The sequence below is a fragment of the Ixodes scapularis genome, unplaced genomic scaffold (genome assembly GCF_016920785.2).
Source record: "Ixodes scapularis isolate PalLabHiFi unplaced genomic scaffold, ASM1692078v2 PGA_scaffold7__128_contigs__length_106722199, whole genome shotgun sequence".
In the NCBI taxonomy this organism is placed as follows: domain Eukaryota; kingdom Metazoa; phylum Arthropoda; class Arachnida; order Ixodida; family Ixodidae; genus Ixodes; species Ixodes scapularis.
The window spans coordinates 8,376,624-8,394,226 of record NW_024609882.1 but is presented as its reverse complement, the minus strand read 5'-3'; the positions used below and the strand labels follow the sequence as shown (position 1 = coordinate 8,394,226).

The window sequence follows — 17,603 nt, the reverse complement described above, 5'->3', positions numbered from 1 at the left end:
ACTGTTGCCAGTTACAAGTCAGATGAAACCCAAGGCCACACCAACAGATGTAGTGACCAGTAGTCTGAAGGAAATTCGAGACAAGCAAAAGGCTTTGTAGAATCGAACAGCGCGCTAACTTCTCCATTCGCAGCCCGGTTCCTCAGTAACCGTTTATGACAGTTTGCAAAGAGCATGGAATCCTGCAAATATCGCAGGTCCAGCAAATGCACCCAGGTCTTACGCGGTCACCACGGAAGATGGCCAGAGCAAAAGGAGTAAGAGGGAGCACTTTCGACTTCAGCCGTCTACTACTTCAGTTGAAAATTCCTCGTCCATGCACGAGAAGGGAGCAGCCGGTGCTTCGGGTCAACACCCACGTCTGTGGGACGACCGAGACCCACCGTCCCCTGCGGACGAAGACGAGACCGCCGGAGCCACCAGCGTTGAAACTGCTACCCCAGAGTGAAGAATTACTCTATTACGGAGGGAACCCCAGCGATACCCAGCCCCGGAACGCAAGCATCCTGAAGAGGAAGAGGATGTCATGGGCCCGTTCTAATCTGCTGTGTCACCGGTCCCGATCCCCGACTTTCGGCACTGTATCTCTTATCGCATAGAGCAAATAAGCAGATGCTCGGCGCACAATAAAGTTGTTCATTTGCCCTGACCCAGACCACACTACACTAACAACTTGGGATAGCCGTTATAGTGTGCGCTCAACAGTCACAACCGGTCGAGGGTGGCAATTTCAATATTCTGTCTTCAGCAACTTATTCCGCTTCCTAGGTGTTCGATACATTCACTCCGCCGGTTGCCACCATTCAGCCAAGGTTGCCGTGGAAAGATTTCATTGACAGTTGAAAGTTTCAATAAAGCAACCGATTTTCAATAAACGTAATCAGAGGGTCTTCCCCTATTTATACTCGGGCTTCGCACATCGATTAACGCGGACTTTCGATGAAGTTTCGCCGAGCTCGTTTACAAGACAACCCTGCTTTTACCTGCGTATTTGTTTGTTCTTTCTCACAGTTCACAATGCCTGACCCCCTCGACTACGCTCATCGGCTTTGTGCAGCAATGCAAACCATTCAACCATGTACTACAAGAGCACAACGCCAATTTTGTGTTTTTGTCAGCCCAGACTTCGCACGCTCCACACACGTCTTTGTGCGTAGGGATGCTGCTCGAAAGCTCCTTCAACATCCCTATGATGTCTCATTCAACTTAGTTCACCGCAGCCCAAAGCATTTCACCTTGGATATCAAACACAGGCAGGAAGTAACCTCTTTGGACCGCCTCAGGACAGCCTACATCAATAAGAACACCACAGAATGGCTCGCTCAAAGTATATCCAGTTCAATACCTAGCAGTTCGTTTCCAGTTGCCGCAAGACATTATAAAAGAACCGTTCTCTTCGACCTCAATGAACATAACACGAACCATTCACTTGTACCTCTCAATGCCCCTTAAAGGTGCCTCAAGGTAAGGGGAACGGGGGACTTTGTAACGGTGAAGAAGGAAACCAAAATAGATGGTGCGCTGGTTGTGTGCCCCCACCACGAGCGCTGCTGGCTCGGGACAGGAGCAGCAGTATGACTTAAGCCCTATTCACGGGGTGTGATTTTGCTTGCGAACTTGCTGCTGCGACGCCGGGCACCCCAGCTTCTACCAGGCATTTTGTGCCGCGCAAGTGGCTTTGCAACTGCGAAATGGGAAGTAAAATCGCACCATGTGAATCAAGCTTAAAGCTTGGTTAACATGATATGAATTTTCTTGAGATTTCTCAGCTGCGGCGTTGAGCACCTTAGTCTCCACCCCGCTCTTCTTGCCGCACGAGTGACGTTGAAACTGCGAAATTCTAAGTAAAATTGCACCACCTGAATCAGACTTAAGGATTTCGATGGTGACGGACATTTCAACCTTTTACAATAAATTAATTAACCCACAGATACATGTATCTTTATTACTACTTCTTTACATTCTTTAAAAGCGAATAAGTATTGAGGTTTATGCTACCCCGGAAATTATTAAGCTAAAACAGCGCAAAATGTTTGAGACCACGTAAATTTATGAAATGAATAAGAAACGAGCATATCCTTTTCCCGGTTTAGTTACCTAAGTTTCTTTAGGTTTGGAGTTCTGCAAAATAGTAGTAGTGACCAGCTTGTCCCTTCCACGGTAGCTGTTCTCCGCATGACGAAATGCTGCACTGGAATATTTGTATCCTACAAACCAACAAAACACAAGAACATCTCCATCGTTGTTCTATTTCAGACCAATAAGACACCGGCGCACGTATGGTGTGACCAAGCGCAGCAGCCAAAATCACGCGCAGCTCGCACGAGCATAGTGAATGTTCGGAGCCGCTTAGCGAGAACCGTTCGAACAATCATCCTCGGTTTGATATTTATGGAAACAGATTTATCAGCTGTTTACCAAGACACCACAAATCGCGGTATTAGCTTCATTCCGGGAAAACCAATTTTGGAAACCATACATTTCAACCAATTTCTAACCCTCTTTTTTTCTTCTTTTTTGCCTTTCTTGTTGTTTATATTTGGGCCTTCCCACCCTTGCACTACGACCAGGAAAACGAAATAAATTGCTGCGGTCCTGCCCACGTACCCTGAGGGCTGATTGCCATAAATTATTCAGGAGAATCACCGTCGATGGTCGCCTTTTGATGTAGTATCCCTGGGCCGAGCATGTGCACTACGTAAGGTGAACGTCTCCACTGTAAAAAAAAAGAAAATTAAAAAATATCTGGAAAAAGGGGACATTACTCGAAACGAGATCATTCCGTCTTGACTTCAGGTGTTTTTTTTTCTCCGCTTATATCTTTTGAGTGCCGCAAAAACCCGCAAGATTGTGAAACACTTCGGTCTGTACCCGCAATCTCGGAATTTATTTTTATTTTTCTATTTGATTTTAGAAAAGCTGCCGAGGTTTAAGACTTTTTTTTGTGTGTTTGGGCTGTTTTTTTTTTTACTTTAATGTGATTTTTGTTTTCCGTATGCTGCTTCCCGTGGCTAAAAGTAAAAAAAGTGAACCATAAACTTCGCCTCCGTTTTCTCAATTCTGATCGGATTTGTCTGAATTGACGATGCAATTTGAAATGGCAACGAGTCTTGCCAGAGTGCGCTGTAGTTTTCAGGTTTTAACATGTATGAAATATTAACGTTCCACGACGGTCTTATTTATTTTAATAAATATCATTAACTTCATCACAATCTCACTGCATATCGCAAACAACTAAAGCTTGAAAGTCGGTAAAAACTGGAATGGGAAAGAAAAAGGCTCGAGGTACACCTAAGCACTTCTTATGAGTTGTGAATGCGAAAGCATGCACACCGCTCTTCCGATCCCTTCTTTCGTCGAGGGTCGAGCGCGCGCGCGCTGACCTTGGGCGTAGAGGGGTGGACCCGCTGCCTCACGGACACGCAGCGCCATGGGGTGGCCGTCATTGAAACTGACACGCAGCGGCCAACGGGAGCCTTGTTTCCTGAAACTTTGAAGCGCGCCAGCTAATGGGATCGAAGCCGAAATCCATCAGCTTACTCTGCTCCTATGAAATCGGGGAAACTAGGTCCCGTTGTCTAAGCTTTTCGATTGGTTTCATAGCTGGGAGCTGGCTTCACTCGGAGAAAGGATTTAAGGTGCCGTTTGGCGCGTTTTCAAAGGTGATGACGTCAGCTCGCTGCATGGGAGAGTTAATGCTTTCGCATTAAAAATATTGGCGAAACCAGAGTTGATGGGATTGAAACAATCAAACAGGACTGGAGCGAGTGGTCACTCACGTTAGGCAACTGACATCACAATCTGAATGACTGAATCTTGGTCTGATAAGTTAGGCATGAAGCCGATTATCCGCCATATTACTTCTCCTGCCTTTCCAAGCACTTCTGAATGTGTCACTCTGTTTCAACGCCACGACATATCGAGTACGCAAGAATTCATACGCTTCGCTTTGCTCTAGAAAGTATCCGCGCGGCTACTTCTTCAAACTTAACCTGGAGAACCAATCACTGCGATCTGAAAAGCAAATTATGCTGCAGAATTGTTTTTAATTAAAAAAAAAACGAGGTCTGTTCTTTGACATACAACAAGACGTAACAATATGAGACTACATGTTATATCATGTCACAGCGTAACAAAGTTATTTTCTTGCAAACTACGTTTTCTTTTTTTTATGATCACCTCTCTTCAGAATATGGTGATGTGGCCGCCTAAAAAGCTTGACCAACTGATAAATATCGGTATTAAATGACAATAAATCCACCTTTTGAACTAGTCACTGCCAACATGACAAACTCAGGAACGTGGCAACTGCCGAGACGCATAGCTCCGTAGCAGAAAAGTCCGGGGCATTAGCCGTAAAAGACGCCCGAGATCAAATCGCGTTGCAATAAGCTTGAACAGAATGAACCACGTTCTGTGTTTTTGAAGTAGTCCTGGACTATACGCAAAAAGCCACTTCAAGTCTTCGTACATTCCTGTGTTCGCCATATCACCCATCTTACGTTGCGGCCGTTGGCTTATCGCATGTGATGCGGGGAAACAAGAGGCGCGGGAGGAATTTTTAGTGTGTTTGGTAGTGTCCAAATGAAGTCCTCGCTGCTAATCTTACCGACAAAGGACGGCATTCGAAGCACTCCCCAAATAATATACCAGATGTCCATACCGAACAGTTGTCACTACTTCAATAGAGTCATACGTAGTTAATATGTGCACCGTTATTACAGATATCCCGCTATATAGACAAAAATGTTCATGAGCGAGCTTGGTAGAAACACGCATTATTGTGTAGTAATTGTGAACGTCTCGCATTATGAACGATATTTTCAGCGAATGGCCGAGGTGTCCTTATTAACAAGAAATGACTGTTTCCTCTTGTCTGAACCCGTTTCAGCGTAATACAAAAGACGAGCACTACCCTTAGATTGCGTGTTTCCGATTTCTGCGTGGCGGAGACCTGCCAGAGAGTCCATTGACGTTTCCCTAACGAGCAGTGACGAACGGAGCGGATCACGTCTTCCCAGACGCTGGCCATATCAACCGCTCGCTGATTGGTCGGCGCCATGCACGCTGGAAATGAAGATGAACGACCTCGACGTGATGAGGAAGCGCAAGTCCTTGTGCTTCGTCTCTGCCTCATCTGAGAACAATATGGACCAAGGAAAAGGCTAAGAATAGGGAGTTTTCGTAGACCGCGTTTCCCCCTCCGCTAAGCTCTCCGCAACGCGCTACGACACCCGGAACTCTACAGTCAAGGCCAGGGGCGCGCAGGCGCAGTAGCGGTTTCTTCGTTGCGGAGGGGGGCTTCGCGGAGGGGGAAACGCGGTCTACGAAAACTCCCTAGTATCAATCGTGTGTCACAAATATGCTGTGTACACCTACGTCAGTAAACTAACAAAATGTACGAGTTTAGTTTTTTGTTGAACACGGAGACAGCGAATCACGGCGAGAAATCGAAGGATCTCATGAAATGGCGAAGCTCACAATACGATTAAATCATGAAAATGGGGCGTGCGTGGGGACAGTGATCCAGTGAAAGGTCATGTTCTTCAAAAGTGTGCATATTATTTTTTTAACTTATTGAGATTTTCTATTCGCTTAAGTTGTTCTATCGATCGGCATGATTGGCTGCCTATGTGGCTTGCAGACAACTAAACTGATTGATTGGTTGATTTTTATTTGCGTGCGTTCTTAAATCGCAATAATTACAGGCAATGAGAGTTAAAAAATTGCATAGCGTGGCCTATCATATTCACGCTGCTTGTTTCGATATTTGTAATTGGGTGTTTATATTCGCTAACGTCCCAATTGCATCGGTCGAGTGTCAATAACACGATTGTCCGCACTCAAAGCTCCAAATCGAAACCGGCCCATATTTATTTGGAATTTATCGTTCAGTAGGGACAAATGTGTAGCATTTTTTTCGGGTGCAACGTTATTTCGGCCGGCGGAGATTGGTTTTGGGCGGGTGAACTTTCAAAGGGCGATTTCGTTTGCACAAAACTAGAATAGTAGAAACCCGATCCATTCCTGAAAAGACGGTATCTGTTCGTACGCGTCGGTGAGACGCCTTCGTGGACGGAGTTACAACAATTGATATGTGCGGTAAGTCTCACACAGCAACACTAGCCAGCTGTAACTGTGGCTTCAGAAACGTAGAAGCATCTCCGGATAATCTTATTTTCGCCCCGCAGTCAAAGAGGATAAGGCTTTAGCCGATAAGAATGCCGAAGAACGAAACAGGCCTATACGTTTGACAGTGGCTAAAAATCACGCCAATCTAGTTTGTATTTTTTCTGTTTTTTTTTGCGTAAAATTATTTTTAGCGTACGTATCAGAAACATTTCAGAAGTCATTTGCGCGTGCACCGCCCCTTGGCTCCGGTGAGCCACACGGGAGCTTGCGGTGTAGTTCCACGGAGGCCATGCGACTGTGACGCTGGTTCTCGGAAACCTGGTCCACTCCTGTGTTCACTATAAAGCAGTATGACCACAAAGCCGACGCACCTCCAAGAAAACAACAACAACATAGTGTCATGGCTTGGGATGCATTATTAACTGCCCCGATAGACTTGACAAGTACGTGATTTTTACCAGGTAACCGCATACGTCATGCTAGCTAGAACAATATAATATCTTTATATAAGCAGACATTTATCTTTGTCTCTCGCTTTATTGCTCCGTCTAAATTTTCCCGGTGGATTCATTTACCACTTGCTTTGGAGAAAAGTAGGCACAGAAACATTGTTCAGAAAGCATATTTAAAAAAAATACCCATAATGGTGCTTTTCTTGGCTCGGAAGCCCAATAGCTGCGATATCTGAAAGTCCAATGAAAAGTACAAGTCATCTTTTTGACCCTAAGTTGTGCGATCTGAGCTGGAGAAGTAAGCGTTTAACCTTGCAGAGGTTGGGATTTGAGGCTTCATTTAGTCTATATTAAGGTCAAAGGAAGCACAAGTCATTTTTGCGACGAATTCGTTTGAATATGCAGTGGCCAATGTTCGCAGTTGAATTTGAAATAAAAAAACCAAGATGTCCGAGCAGCACCTCTAGGAAAGGAGCACGCCGGCGGCGTCTCCTCTGTCGGCTATTGTTCGTAGAGAGCCAAGATAGTAGAGAGTGTCAAACTCAAACCATGGGGAGCGTTTGCAGTTTAATGGCGGACAAGTGCTGATTCTTGGGCTAGTTGGTATTTTACGTGAAAAAAACATGATTGCGCTTTAAGACAGGGACAAGGAAGAACAGACACCACGGAGCGCCACAGAGCGCGGACGCCTCCACCACTGAGCGCGGACTCTTCCATCGGAGATTGGCCGCAAGTGCGCATGAGCTGCGTTATCACGTGACTAGGAGGAAAGCAGGCGGTAAGGCGGTGACGCTCGCTGACGATCAACGCGTGCGGCACCTGTAGCTCGTAATGCAGACGCGGCTCAGAAACCACAAGACCCCGATCAAGCAGTTGGAAACTCTCTGTAATACAGGCTCTCTAATTGTTCGCTCCCACCTAGCGGTTGTCGCCGGCTACTCGTCGGGAAGCTATTGTGACGAATTGCGCGGGCCTAGTGTGTCCGTCGGTATTCCGACGGAATTTAAGGTTCTTTCCAATTACGCGTGCTTTTTTCCGTGGCGCGAAACTTTCGCGAACGTAATCCGAGTGCCGTAGCTAAAAAGGACCTAACGATAAAGCGGATTTGTTGGCCGGTAAGGGCGCCCTGACCGGGGCTATAGGTGCAAAAGCGATGAAGGTGCTCTCAATACCGCTACATTCTACTGATCGCTGTGTCTCCCTGAGATGCAACGGCGCCACCTCAAGATTCTTAGAGATCGGACTTGTCTTAGTTACGCGTCCTGCGGGTCCCGTTTCTTTAATAGAGACCACGAGACGAGCAATGTCTGCTAAAACGTTCACGGCCCATAGAAAACAAACAAGAAAAAAAAAAAAAACTTAACGCGACAAAAGGGTGCGGTCAATTTAAAAAAAAAAGTAAAAAAAAAAAGAAAACAAGAATTCCAAAGACTTGGTTCGCCTTCCCTTTCTTTGTGCTAGAGTAAACGCGGCGCCGTCCGAGTCTTGATGGAAAAAGCGTGTCCTTAAGCGCCTAAGTAGCTTCGATCGGCAGCGCCGGTGTGCCCGTGAGAATTTCGACGGCCGCCTGTCGACCGCCAAGTGTCACCGCTGTTTCCACGGAGAATCCAGGCGCGAGCAATTGACTCAATCTCTCTCTTGAATGGCTCTCCCGATCACGGCTAATTCTCCTAGATTGCCCTTTATCCCGTGACAATGAAAACCACAACACAAGGTCACACACGTGCGAACACATCTGAGGTGATCAGCATCGATTATTCCGTTCTGAGCGTGCAGTTGCAGAGAGAACAGCCAAGGCTCGTTCACACCCTTGCGTTTGACGGCGCTCAAGAGGGCCGCGTTCTTTTGCGACCGATTGAAATGGGTTTCTAACCTCGATATCCGCTCTATATTGTACGAGTAGAAACCGGGGGAGAGGTGGAGGGGAAGAAGAGATGAGAGTGCGGGGGGCCTCTGAACACCGAGCTCTGGATGGAATGTTACGCCTCTATTATGCTCCGACGTTGAGCGGAGCGAACGTATGCAGAACGTCTGCCTTTGGCCGGCCGGCGAGCAGGAGCTCGATGTCTGCGACCAATCGGTATCTGTGTGCGCTGCGCAACACCGCGTTTGATACACATAGCCTTTAGACACAGAGTCAGCTGTCTCTGTCTCTACTCAACCTTAGAACGCGTTTGAACGCCGAACGGTATTGTCCGGCGTTTGGCGTTCGCGTTTGAACGCGTTAGAACCGCGGGATCATTCCAACCCCAGCTAGGTGTTCCGACGTATCCGCGCGCTCTCGCCTCCTCCTCTCCCTCAGTTTCCACCCGTATAGTCAGAGTCAGGATGAGAAAGACAGGGGTGGTTCCTTAGACGTCCCACCCCAAGTCCGAATTTTTTAACTTTTTATAACTCTTCGGCGTCTTGAGAGCCTCGAATGCGCACGCGCAGTCAAAGCATGGTGGATGGAATCAAGCGTGTGCTGAAGGCCGGGCATTTGAAAGAGACGCCGTGCCGTTCTTTCATTGTCAGTTACTATGGTACTCTACGTAACGACAGTCAATATTGCGTGCTTTTGTTCACTACTCGCCTGTTGGGGAGGCGCACTGACGGGAACGCTTTTTATATAAGCTATTTCGTAATATGCAACTCAAACCTGACTGACTTTTTTGAGTATTGCTCTTTCCAATTACTTTTCTTTTTTTTTACGGAGCAATTTTGTATTTTGGTTTCAAACTGCCCTATGACATCCACTGGTTCATACACTATACTTTACTTCAATGTTTTATTTCTAATTTAATTTTGTTTCTGTTTGTCGGATGTACGTTTCTATGGCGCTTCAGGCATGTGGAGCGTTTGAAACTCTCCAAAAGAGTTTATTCCTCGTGAACCAAGAGCGGGATATTTCAATAGATTGAATAGGTAACAACTCATTGTGCATTTTGATTTATTTTGTGTTGCTGCCACTTTAGTAAACCCTATATTTTGTTTTCAGGATCCTGAAAGTTAAAATTTACGACAAAAAAAAAATATTTAAGTGGCTGGACTACACGCTCGAACTTTAGATGTTATCGGAAGTTCCAACTATGGCACTGTATCTAACTAAAACTATTTTTTGTGCCACAACAACGAAAATAGCTTGTGGGCGTTAAGGCATTTATTTTCATGTTGCCTCTGTCCACATGTATCTTTAAAGATTTTTTTTTTCACGAAATTAATATCCCGCAGCAATCACGGAAGTCATTATAATTTAAGAAAAACATTTGGTTTGACATCATTAAGTTTATGCCAAGAAAAACGAAGGCGAAAAAAGAAAACTGATTTAAAGTTTATGCTAAATGAGATTGAAGCTATGTTGTTGGTGGTTTACCGGTTCCAATACATTATTTTTGATTAAACGCGTGACCTGCCTTGGCAACCTTTTACACCAGAGGCGCGCAAAACAAACTATAAGCTGATGTGTATAACGTAAACTGTGGAACTCATGTAGGCTGTGCCTTGTTTGCCAGCAGAATTTTGCGCAGTAATGTTTCATGGGTCCCCCCAACATCGCCCCGAAGGGCTCCTGTTTCCCGCCGTGTAAACATAATCGCGAAGAAACTACGGAGTTTAGAGGACTGTGTTCCCAAAGAGCTTTTAAGGAAATGGAATTTCCAGCTCGTATTTCTTCAAGTAGAACGTTTCGGGCCTCCGTGGCAAGGGCTCGAATTGAGGCAAACTTTACGTCTTCGTTTTTCAGCCTGTGGGCATATACTCCATTTCGACCCGGAATTTCAGTTTTCGTATATTCTGCGAGGAACGAATGTCTGTAATTAACCCCAAGTCTCAGCTCTTTAGTGCCAAACTCTAAGATATCCAAAGATAATAACATAAATACGGGTACGCAGATCGACCGCCTGAGCTCCGTAATTGCCAACTTGCTTTAGTATGGGAGTGTACACCACTTACGTTTTAATTGTAATTAGTTAATGCCTACTAAAAAGCTAGGTTGAGCAAACATGTTTGCGTAATGGGGCCATATTACACATGCATTATCTGTATAAATCCCGCCAGCACATTTGTACTTTTTTATGTATTAAAATATCAGCCCTGTTGGGCCAGTAACTTGGCAAATCTGAAGCATCTATTAAAATCACTCCGCTAATAGAGTCGGTTGTGCTCGTGAAGCATTGAACTCTCGGTATACACTTACACTTTGAAGAGAAATGACGACGACTCGTAGCTTCACCGGCGTACATCTAGTGTCTTGTACTCTCACAATTGGACCACGAGCCTGCGCCAGCTATCGTTGGCCACTTGAATATTCGATGGCGCGGTCTTTAGGTTACCTTTTCTTGTTTTTTTTTTATCTTTTCGCCACGCTATAGGACATTTTTTGGGGGAAAAATGGAAGCACCCGCGGCACGCTACCGACTTAAGGAGTCAAGCAATGATATTTATATGTAAACCTAACGGATGGACGTGGGTACATAGAAGCCACCGTGGAAAAGTTTCGCTAGATATCCGTCGAGAAAAATGGACCATAGAAAATGGCATTTATACTTCAGCCCTAGGGTAAAATTATTTGAATTAATTAAACCGCAACATGAAATCCTTCAAACTTGCTTCATTTCTTAATTCTAGGTTGTTTCACTTTTCTTTTTACTCCTACTTGTATCAGCGCCTCTTGTAGCAGCAAGTATTACTAGGGCAGAAACCATCAAAGCATTCAAACCGGTGAGTGGTTTTTCTACTGACCATGTAGATATTTTCCTCATTCACGTTTTCTTCCCACTAGGGGGCGTTGCCATTTTTGGAATAGCGTATAGACGAGGGGTTAGAGTAAAGAGACGGTGAGTGTGCAGGCGAGCTGGCGGTAGCTAATCATGTCGTATTACACCTGAGACTGCGGTGGAAGAAATCGGAAGAACTTTCAGTAGAAGGAACAGACGTTCTCTGTGTCTGTTCCTTCTACTGAAAGTTCTTCCGATTTCTTCCACCGCAGTCTCAGGTGTAATACGACAGGGTTAGAGTACTCTCTTAGAATAAGGTTGATTTAGCCTCCTACCACAATACTTAAATGAGTTAAAGGACATTGAGCTCAGCAGAAACCAAGAGATTCCAATTTGAAGTCAATATCAACGAAAGTTTTACGCTCCTCACCCAAAACAAGATACAGACGAAGTGATAATAAAAATGTTTGTCTGCTCATTTATAAGTGATATGAAACTTTGGGAACACTATTGTAACTTATGAATGAAGAACGTTCCTGTGCCAGTAGCAAGGAATACGCCGATAACGTTTTCGTACTGCTCATTTATCAATACTGCTCGTATATTGCTAAAGGCGCAGAAATTTCAGATAGCGAGCTCTGTTGGTCCCGGAAAGATATGTGGCATGCACTTATTGTGAGAATACTCGGCGTTATTTTGCGTTTTTAATATAAGCGAGGTTCGTTGACCTAAATAATTGTCTAGTCAGATATACGATCTCAGATTATTCAAACGGTGAGTTTATTGATCCGATTTTCGTTTGCGTTTAATGTGTTACCTATAATAGTTCGGTTTACTTTATGCCCCGCCCACAAACATTCAACACCTATTTGAATTTCGAATATTCTAAATGAAGCGATTTAGTTTTATTGAGAGCAGTCATTTTATTTCTTTGTGAATGAGCTCGAATTGTCGACGTGAATTATAAACTTGAAACGCAACTCCTCGATGCATCTAATCGCCAGTAAACCTCAAGCGTAATAATTTCTGAATCTCATTTTGTGAGCACGATTCTGAAGTACACTGGAACTCTTCTGTGCAAAAGAATACGCGGTTGCTTTTAGGTTTTTCCACAGCGTGTTTCTGCTAACAGGATAGATTGCTGGGCTGGTTGTTTGAACGACATATTACAAAACAGCGCGAAAACAAAGGAACACGAAGTAGTTCCTTTGTTTTCCGTAGTTCCGTAGTCCCGTAGTTTTCGCGTTGTTTTGTAATATGTTTTCTCGAGCATATAAATCGCTTATTCCGCTTTACAAACTCGTTGGCTGGATTTGCTTTAAAATTGAAATTAAGCATTTTCTTTTGACAAATATAAATGGTAACGAATATTCTAAGGGTATATATATAGTACTGATTTAGTGCATTGGTTTTTTCACTCTTTGAATAAAGAAAGTACGTTGTGATGTGCGAACATATTTTTAATGCAGATATTATACTTAACGCTTACCATTTACGTGGACCGTCACAAACAGGTAACGCTAACATGCAATCAGCAACTCTAGCCTTCGTCAACTTAAGAACCGCGGGGCGTCGCTAAATATAATCGAGCTTCTTTCTGGCTTCGCGATTCCTTTTCCAACGTTTTGTCGCCTAATGCCGCCGTCTCATTGACTCGCAATCAATCAATCCAAAAACTAGGAATTTATAATAAGATGCTGGAACTTACCACGCTCTGGGTTTCTTAAGTTTGTCAGCGACAATAGGTGCCACGACAACACGTGCCCACTCTCAATCGTTCCCAATATTTTGTAGCATGGGCCTGTCACTTATGCAAATATACCAGTGTATGCTGTATCTTTGTTTGTTGTTTGTTTTGCTCACAGATATTGCAGCCTTACCCACTTTAACATAGTATCTAGCGTTGACGCGGTTTTTTATGTTCACATCAAAAGCCGCGTCAAAATACGTCACACAAAAGCGGACACAAAAAGCGCCATTTCGTGATTTATCTATCACGTGTTTCCACAGTATTGCGCTTACGTAATGCGTATGCTATTAATGTCACACCATTTGTAACATTCCATTTTTAAACAACATACCGCAAACACAACTCTAAAAAAAAGCTTATTTTTTATATATTTTTCTTTTCCGTAGTCAGTTACAGGTGTCTACCCATCCTGTAACATCTACAGCTGACTTTAGTTCCGTTCGCAGACTGGCTCACGATGAATGTGTCTCGAAACAATCTGTCATCCTTGTTACAAACGCTTACGCTCACACAATCGTCCCGGTAATTACAATTCGGGGCAGTATTTTATTGCACCTAATGCTCGCATGCTTGCGAGCTCAGACAGATTTCATCTTGGTAGCTAGATGCGGCTTGCGCAAGCACGCCAGTCTCGCATACCTCCCGGTTCTCCCCCTACAGAGCTCTCATGCAGACGGTCTGCAGCGGCCCGCGGGGTCCACTTACGAGCGAGTGCCCAATTACCTGGCGCCTGAACAAACAGGCGGCGTGCGGCCGACGCTCCCCGCCGCAAACGATACTCCAGGCGTCAAAGTTTCGGTGCAGCCGCGCACTTCCCCTGCGCCCGACAGATGATACCGCGACTGAACACGGATTCGAAGCTCACTGCATACAGTTCCGAGCGCCTAATGTTTGAACCGTCGTTTTTGCTTTCAAAGTTCAACTCTGTCACACGAAAGAGGCTAACTCGCTGGCCTTCATGGGGAGCAGTGGTTGCAAAGTTCGAGTTGTTTTATCCGCCATGTTTTTTTTTTCTTTTTTTATGAAATAATGTTTAACGTAACTTCCTAATCCTAAATAGTTGTCCGTCCGTCCATTCGTCCGTTCATTTTTCCGTTTAATATGGTGGGAAAAGTGGCGTCACGTACCTATACACCTCTTTAGTTAACTTGATACATATTGCTGGCAAATTCAGGTCACATTATCTAAACATTATATCAGTTTCCCCACAAGTTTAGTGGTAGAATTAGGTCATCCGACCTAAACACCAATTATATTCACACGATAAATTTAAGGGGGAAATTGACTTTACGTGATATCATCACGAGTTCAGTTTCCCCCGCTAAATATTGTTGTCAGATTGTTCAAAATAAGGTTTGTTCACTCTGAAAAGGACTGTTTAATGAGTACTAAAATAATTATACGATCGCTTCTTTAATACTGCTTTTAATATTTGTGGCACTTTGGAGATAAAGGTCGCTGCTAATATTTTCATCTCTTATATTATCCGACTTTCTGTGAGGAGCATTCCGGTTGTTCTGCCTGTGAAATGTGCGCGAGTTGCAGCATGAGGGGCACCATAAGAAATGAGGAATTTTATTGTGAACCTGTGCAATGTGCAGCCGCATTTTCAAAGTCACCGTAAAGCCCGTTACGTCACCGGCTCTCACCAGTGTTTTAAACACATAAAATGACAAACAATGTTGCCGTTGTTAGCAACTATGCGCCATATTGTCTACTTTCCAGCATGTTTGGCGACCAAAGATTGAGGTTGGCTCACTGGCGTCCCTGGCTACGTTTTGGCGACTTTTGACTAAAGATGCAAACACGGCTGTTGAATGCTTCGTCCGCCCATTGAAGGCTCGATACAATAAACCCAGAAAACACGGAAACGTACCACAACCTTACTTTGGGTTTGATGATTTTCTTGCGAGCTAGAATCATATATCCGGCCCCTGCAGTCAGTTTCTAGCACCATGTTCCTCATAACCTGTCTAAACTTCTGGCATGAAGCTGCCGTTTACCAAAAGGGTTTCTCGCGCTTGCTCTTTTCCCCACCTGCTGAAACACGGTTGGAATATTCTCACTTCACACATCGAACGTGGATTTGAGTGCGTGCTTTTTCAAGTTTCGATAACAATAAACTGAACTGGAAAACAAGGTGGAACCGGACGTCCTTGGGGCAATTATGCACGAGACTAAGTTCGGGCTGCAGCTGCAAGAAAAAATAAATAAAAGAAAGCATCCTCAAACTTTTTAAAAGTAGACATCTGACAGATATCTGTCTGGTTGGGGGTAATTAATATTAAAAAATTCGAACACCAACCAGGCCTTTCTGTAGGGACCCAACGTTTCAAGGCCAATTCGGCCTCTTCTTCAGGGGCGACTACGGCTATCGCTGTTGAGGAGCAGTGTCTTTTTTTTTTTATTGTGGGAAAAAGAAAACGACACTGCTCCTCAACGGCCATAGCAGTAGTCGTCCCTGAAGAAGAGGCCGAATTGGCCTTGAAGCGTTGGGTCGCTACAGAAGGGCTTGGTTGGTGTTCGAATTTTTAATATTCTCAAACTTTTGTCGTGCCTATTGAAATGCTTAAACAAATTAACCTTCGGTACTTTCGCTTTGCCAGAATTTATTCACGTTAACTAAAATGGCACAGATTTTTTTTTTGCTTTAAATATTATTATTGTTGAAATACGGTGGTGGCACATTGTAAGCAAGAAATAATTAAATGAGTACTTTGTCTGTCTTTGGCTTGTGTTTTGGCTACTTTCAATAACCGCCCAACGGCAACAATAATGCTGACGTTGACAAAAGCAATAATAATGGTGACAGCTGCGTAGGATGACGCCTACCGACAATCGTCGTCAGCTCAACGCAACTTGCGATCGAGACTCATGAATGTGGAAAACTTGCGTTCGCGGCGGCGACAATTTAAATCTACTGAAACCAAACACCAGTCGCAGCAGTGGACACTTTTCCAAGAAGAGCTATTCGCTCCCGCGATCTCAATGGAGGCAATTTCGAGGCAGTGCTAACAGACATCTCATCTATTTGTACGCGTATCATTACAATCTTTGGTACTATTATTCGCGACTTACGGAAAATTTGGTATGCATCTCGAGCGGCATGATACGTTTGTAGCGGTAACCGAGAGGCAAGTGACAGAAGCCTACGTTTACTCCGTCTCATGCAAAGGAAATTTGCTGAATTAAACTAACGAAGAGACAAGAGAGGTTTTCAGGTCACGTGACCAGTTCTGGGGTAATAAAAGAAGGGTGAAGCTAACCAATCCACGTAACAAGGCGCGCGCGCGCTCGCGCGCACAGTTCAGTACAGTCCTAACCTAGCCTAACCTAACCTAACGTAACCTAGGGAAAACATTCCCTCTAGGTACTTCAAGCTGTTTGTCCCCGTGATGCTGGTGAAGTGACTGTCTGTAAAAGGAAGCTCGGTAGCCCTCTGCTACACGCCGCTTTCGTAACAAGGTTTTATTGAAGCACAGTGATTCTCCGCCACAGGAGACGTTTCACGTTATTGCGTGCGAAATTAAGGCGGTGGTGGATATGTTCTTAGACAATGAAGGCGTCCTTCTATTCAAATGCATCGTGAAGAGCACAAAGATAACGGGTAAATCTCACAAAGATGGCATGAATGCAAAAATCTCCGGAGATTAAAGAAGAAGAAAAAAAAACTGGGAAAGGCCGGAGCTGTGATATTCCATCACGAGAATGCTTCGGCTGATAGGGTGACACTTGCCCAAACTTTTCATCCCAAACGTAAATTTAAACTGTTTCCGTGTGCTTTCTACTCCTCTGATGTCTTGCCCAGAGATTTTCTGTTTCCTACCACGTAAAGATAAAAAGACTCTCCATGGTCGAGTGCTTTGAAAGCAAACTGTTTTTGCCTCAGGAATATTCAGGTAGTCTGTAGACCGATTTCCAGGGAAGTCTGCGAAGCAGACATGCAGACGCTGCAGCGAAGTTGGGAGAAGTGCACAGAATCTTTAGGTAACTAAGTAGAGAAGCGACTCAGTTTCAAATATTTGTGCGTGTGTGTCCTTTGCTTTCCGGTAAATATAAGGGATCTTAGAACGTAAACGTCCCGCCACACTTCAGTCAAAGGTTATTTTGTCGAGTTTTTGTCATCGGAAAACTTTTATCTATGAAAAAATATGCAAAACCTTCCTGTCAGCTTGTATCTGGGAAGCAGAAAAAACTAAGCTAAATCTTAGCTTTTCGTCCAACCTCGATGTTTCACATCGCAAGGTTCATTTGTTGCCCTAGAGTCTAGACGCGTAGCCCTTCAAACGAGCACAAACACGCGCATCCACCCGATCTCAACTGAGCACGCACGAGAAGTTCCCCTCCTCGCAAATTAGTCCGCGCGAACATTGAGGCGCTTCCACGCACAGATCCGCGTCCATCCTCAAGACGCGGGCATATTGTTACCGGCTCTCAGCCTAACAAAGCATTCCGGACACTAACTCGAGAGCAGCGCGACAGCGCGAAGCCTACATGCCCCTTCCACTCTAACGCGCCAGTACAGCGGAAGTTACGTCGCTGGTTCTACCTATCCGCACCCGGCCACCTCACACG

General features: G+C 44.6%; 1 protein-coding gene across 1 annotated transcript in view; it reads right to left on the bottom strand.

The window, feature by feature from the left end:
• LOC8040188 (Down syndrome cell adhesion molecule-like protein Dscam2) overlaps positions 1-17,603 on the bottom strand; it is a 292,425-nt gene that overhangs the window by 250,882 nt on the left and 23,940 nt on the right. The gene's annotated exons all lie outside the window — the stretch shown is intronic.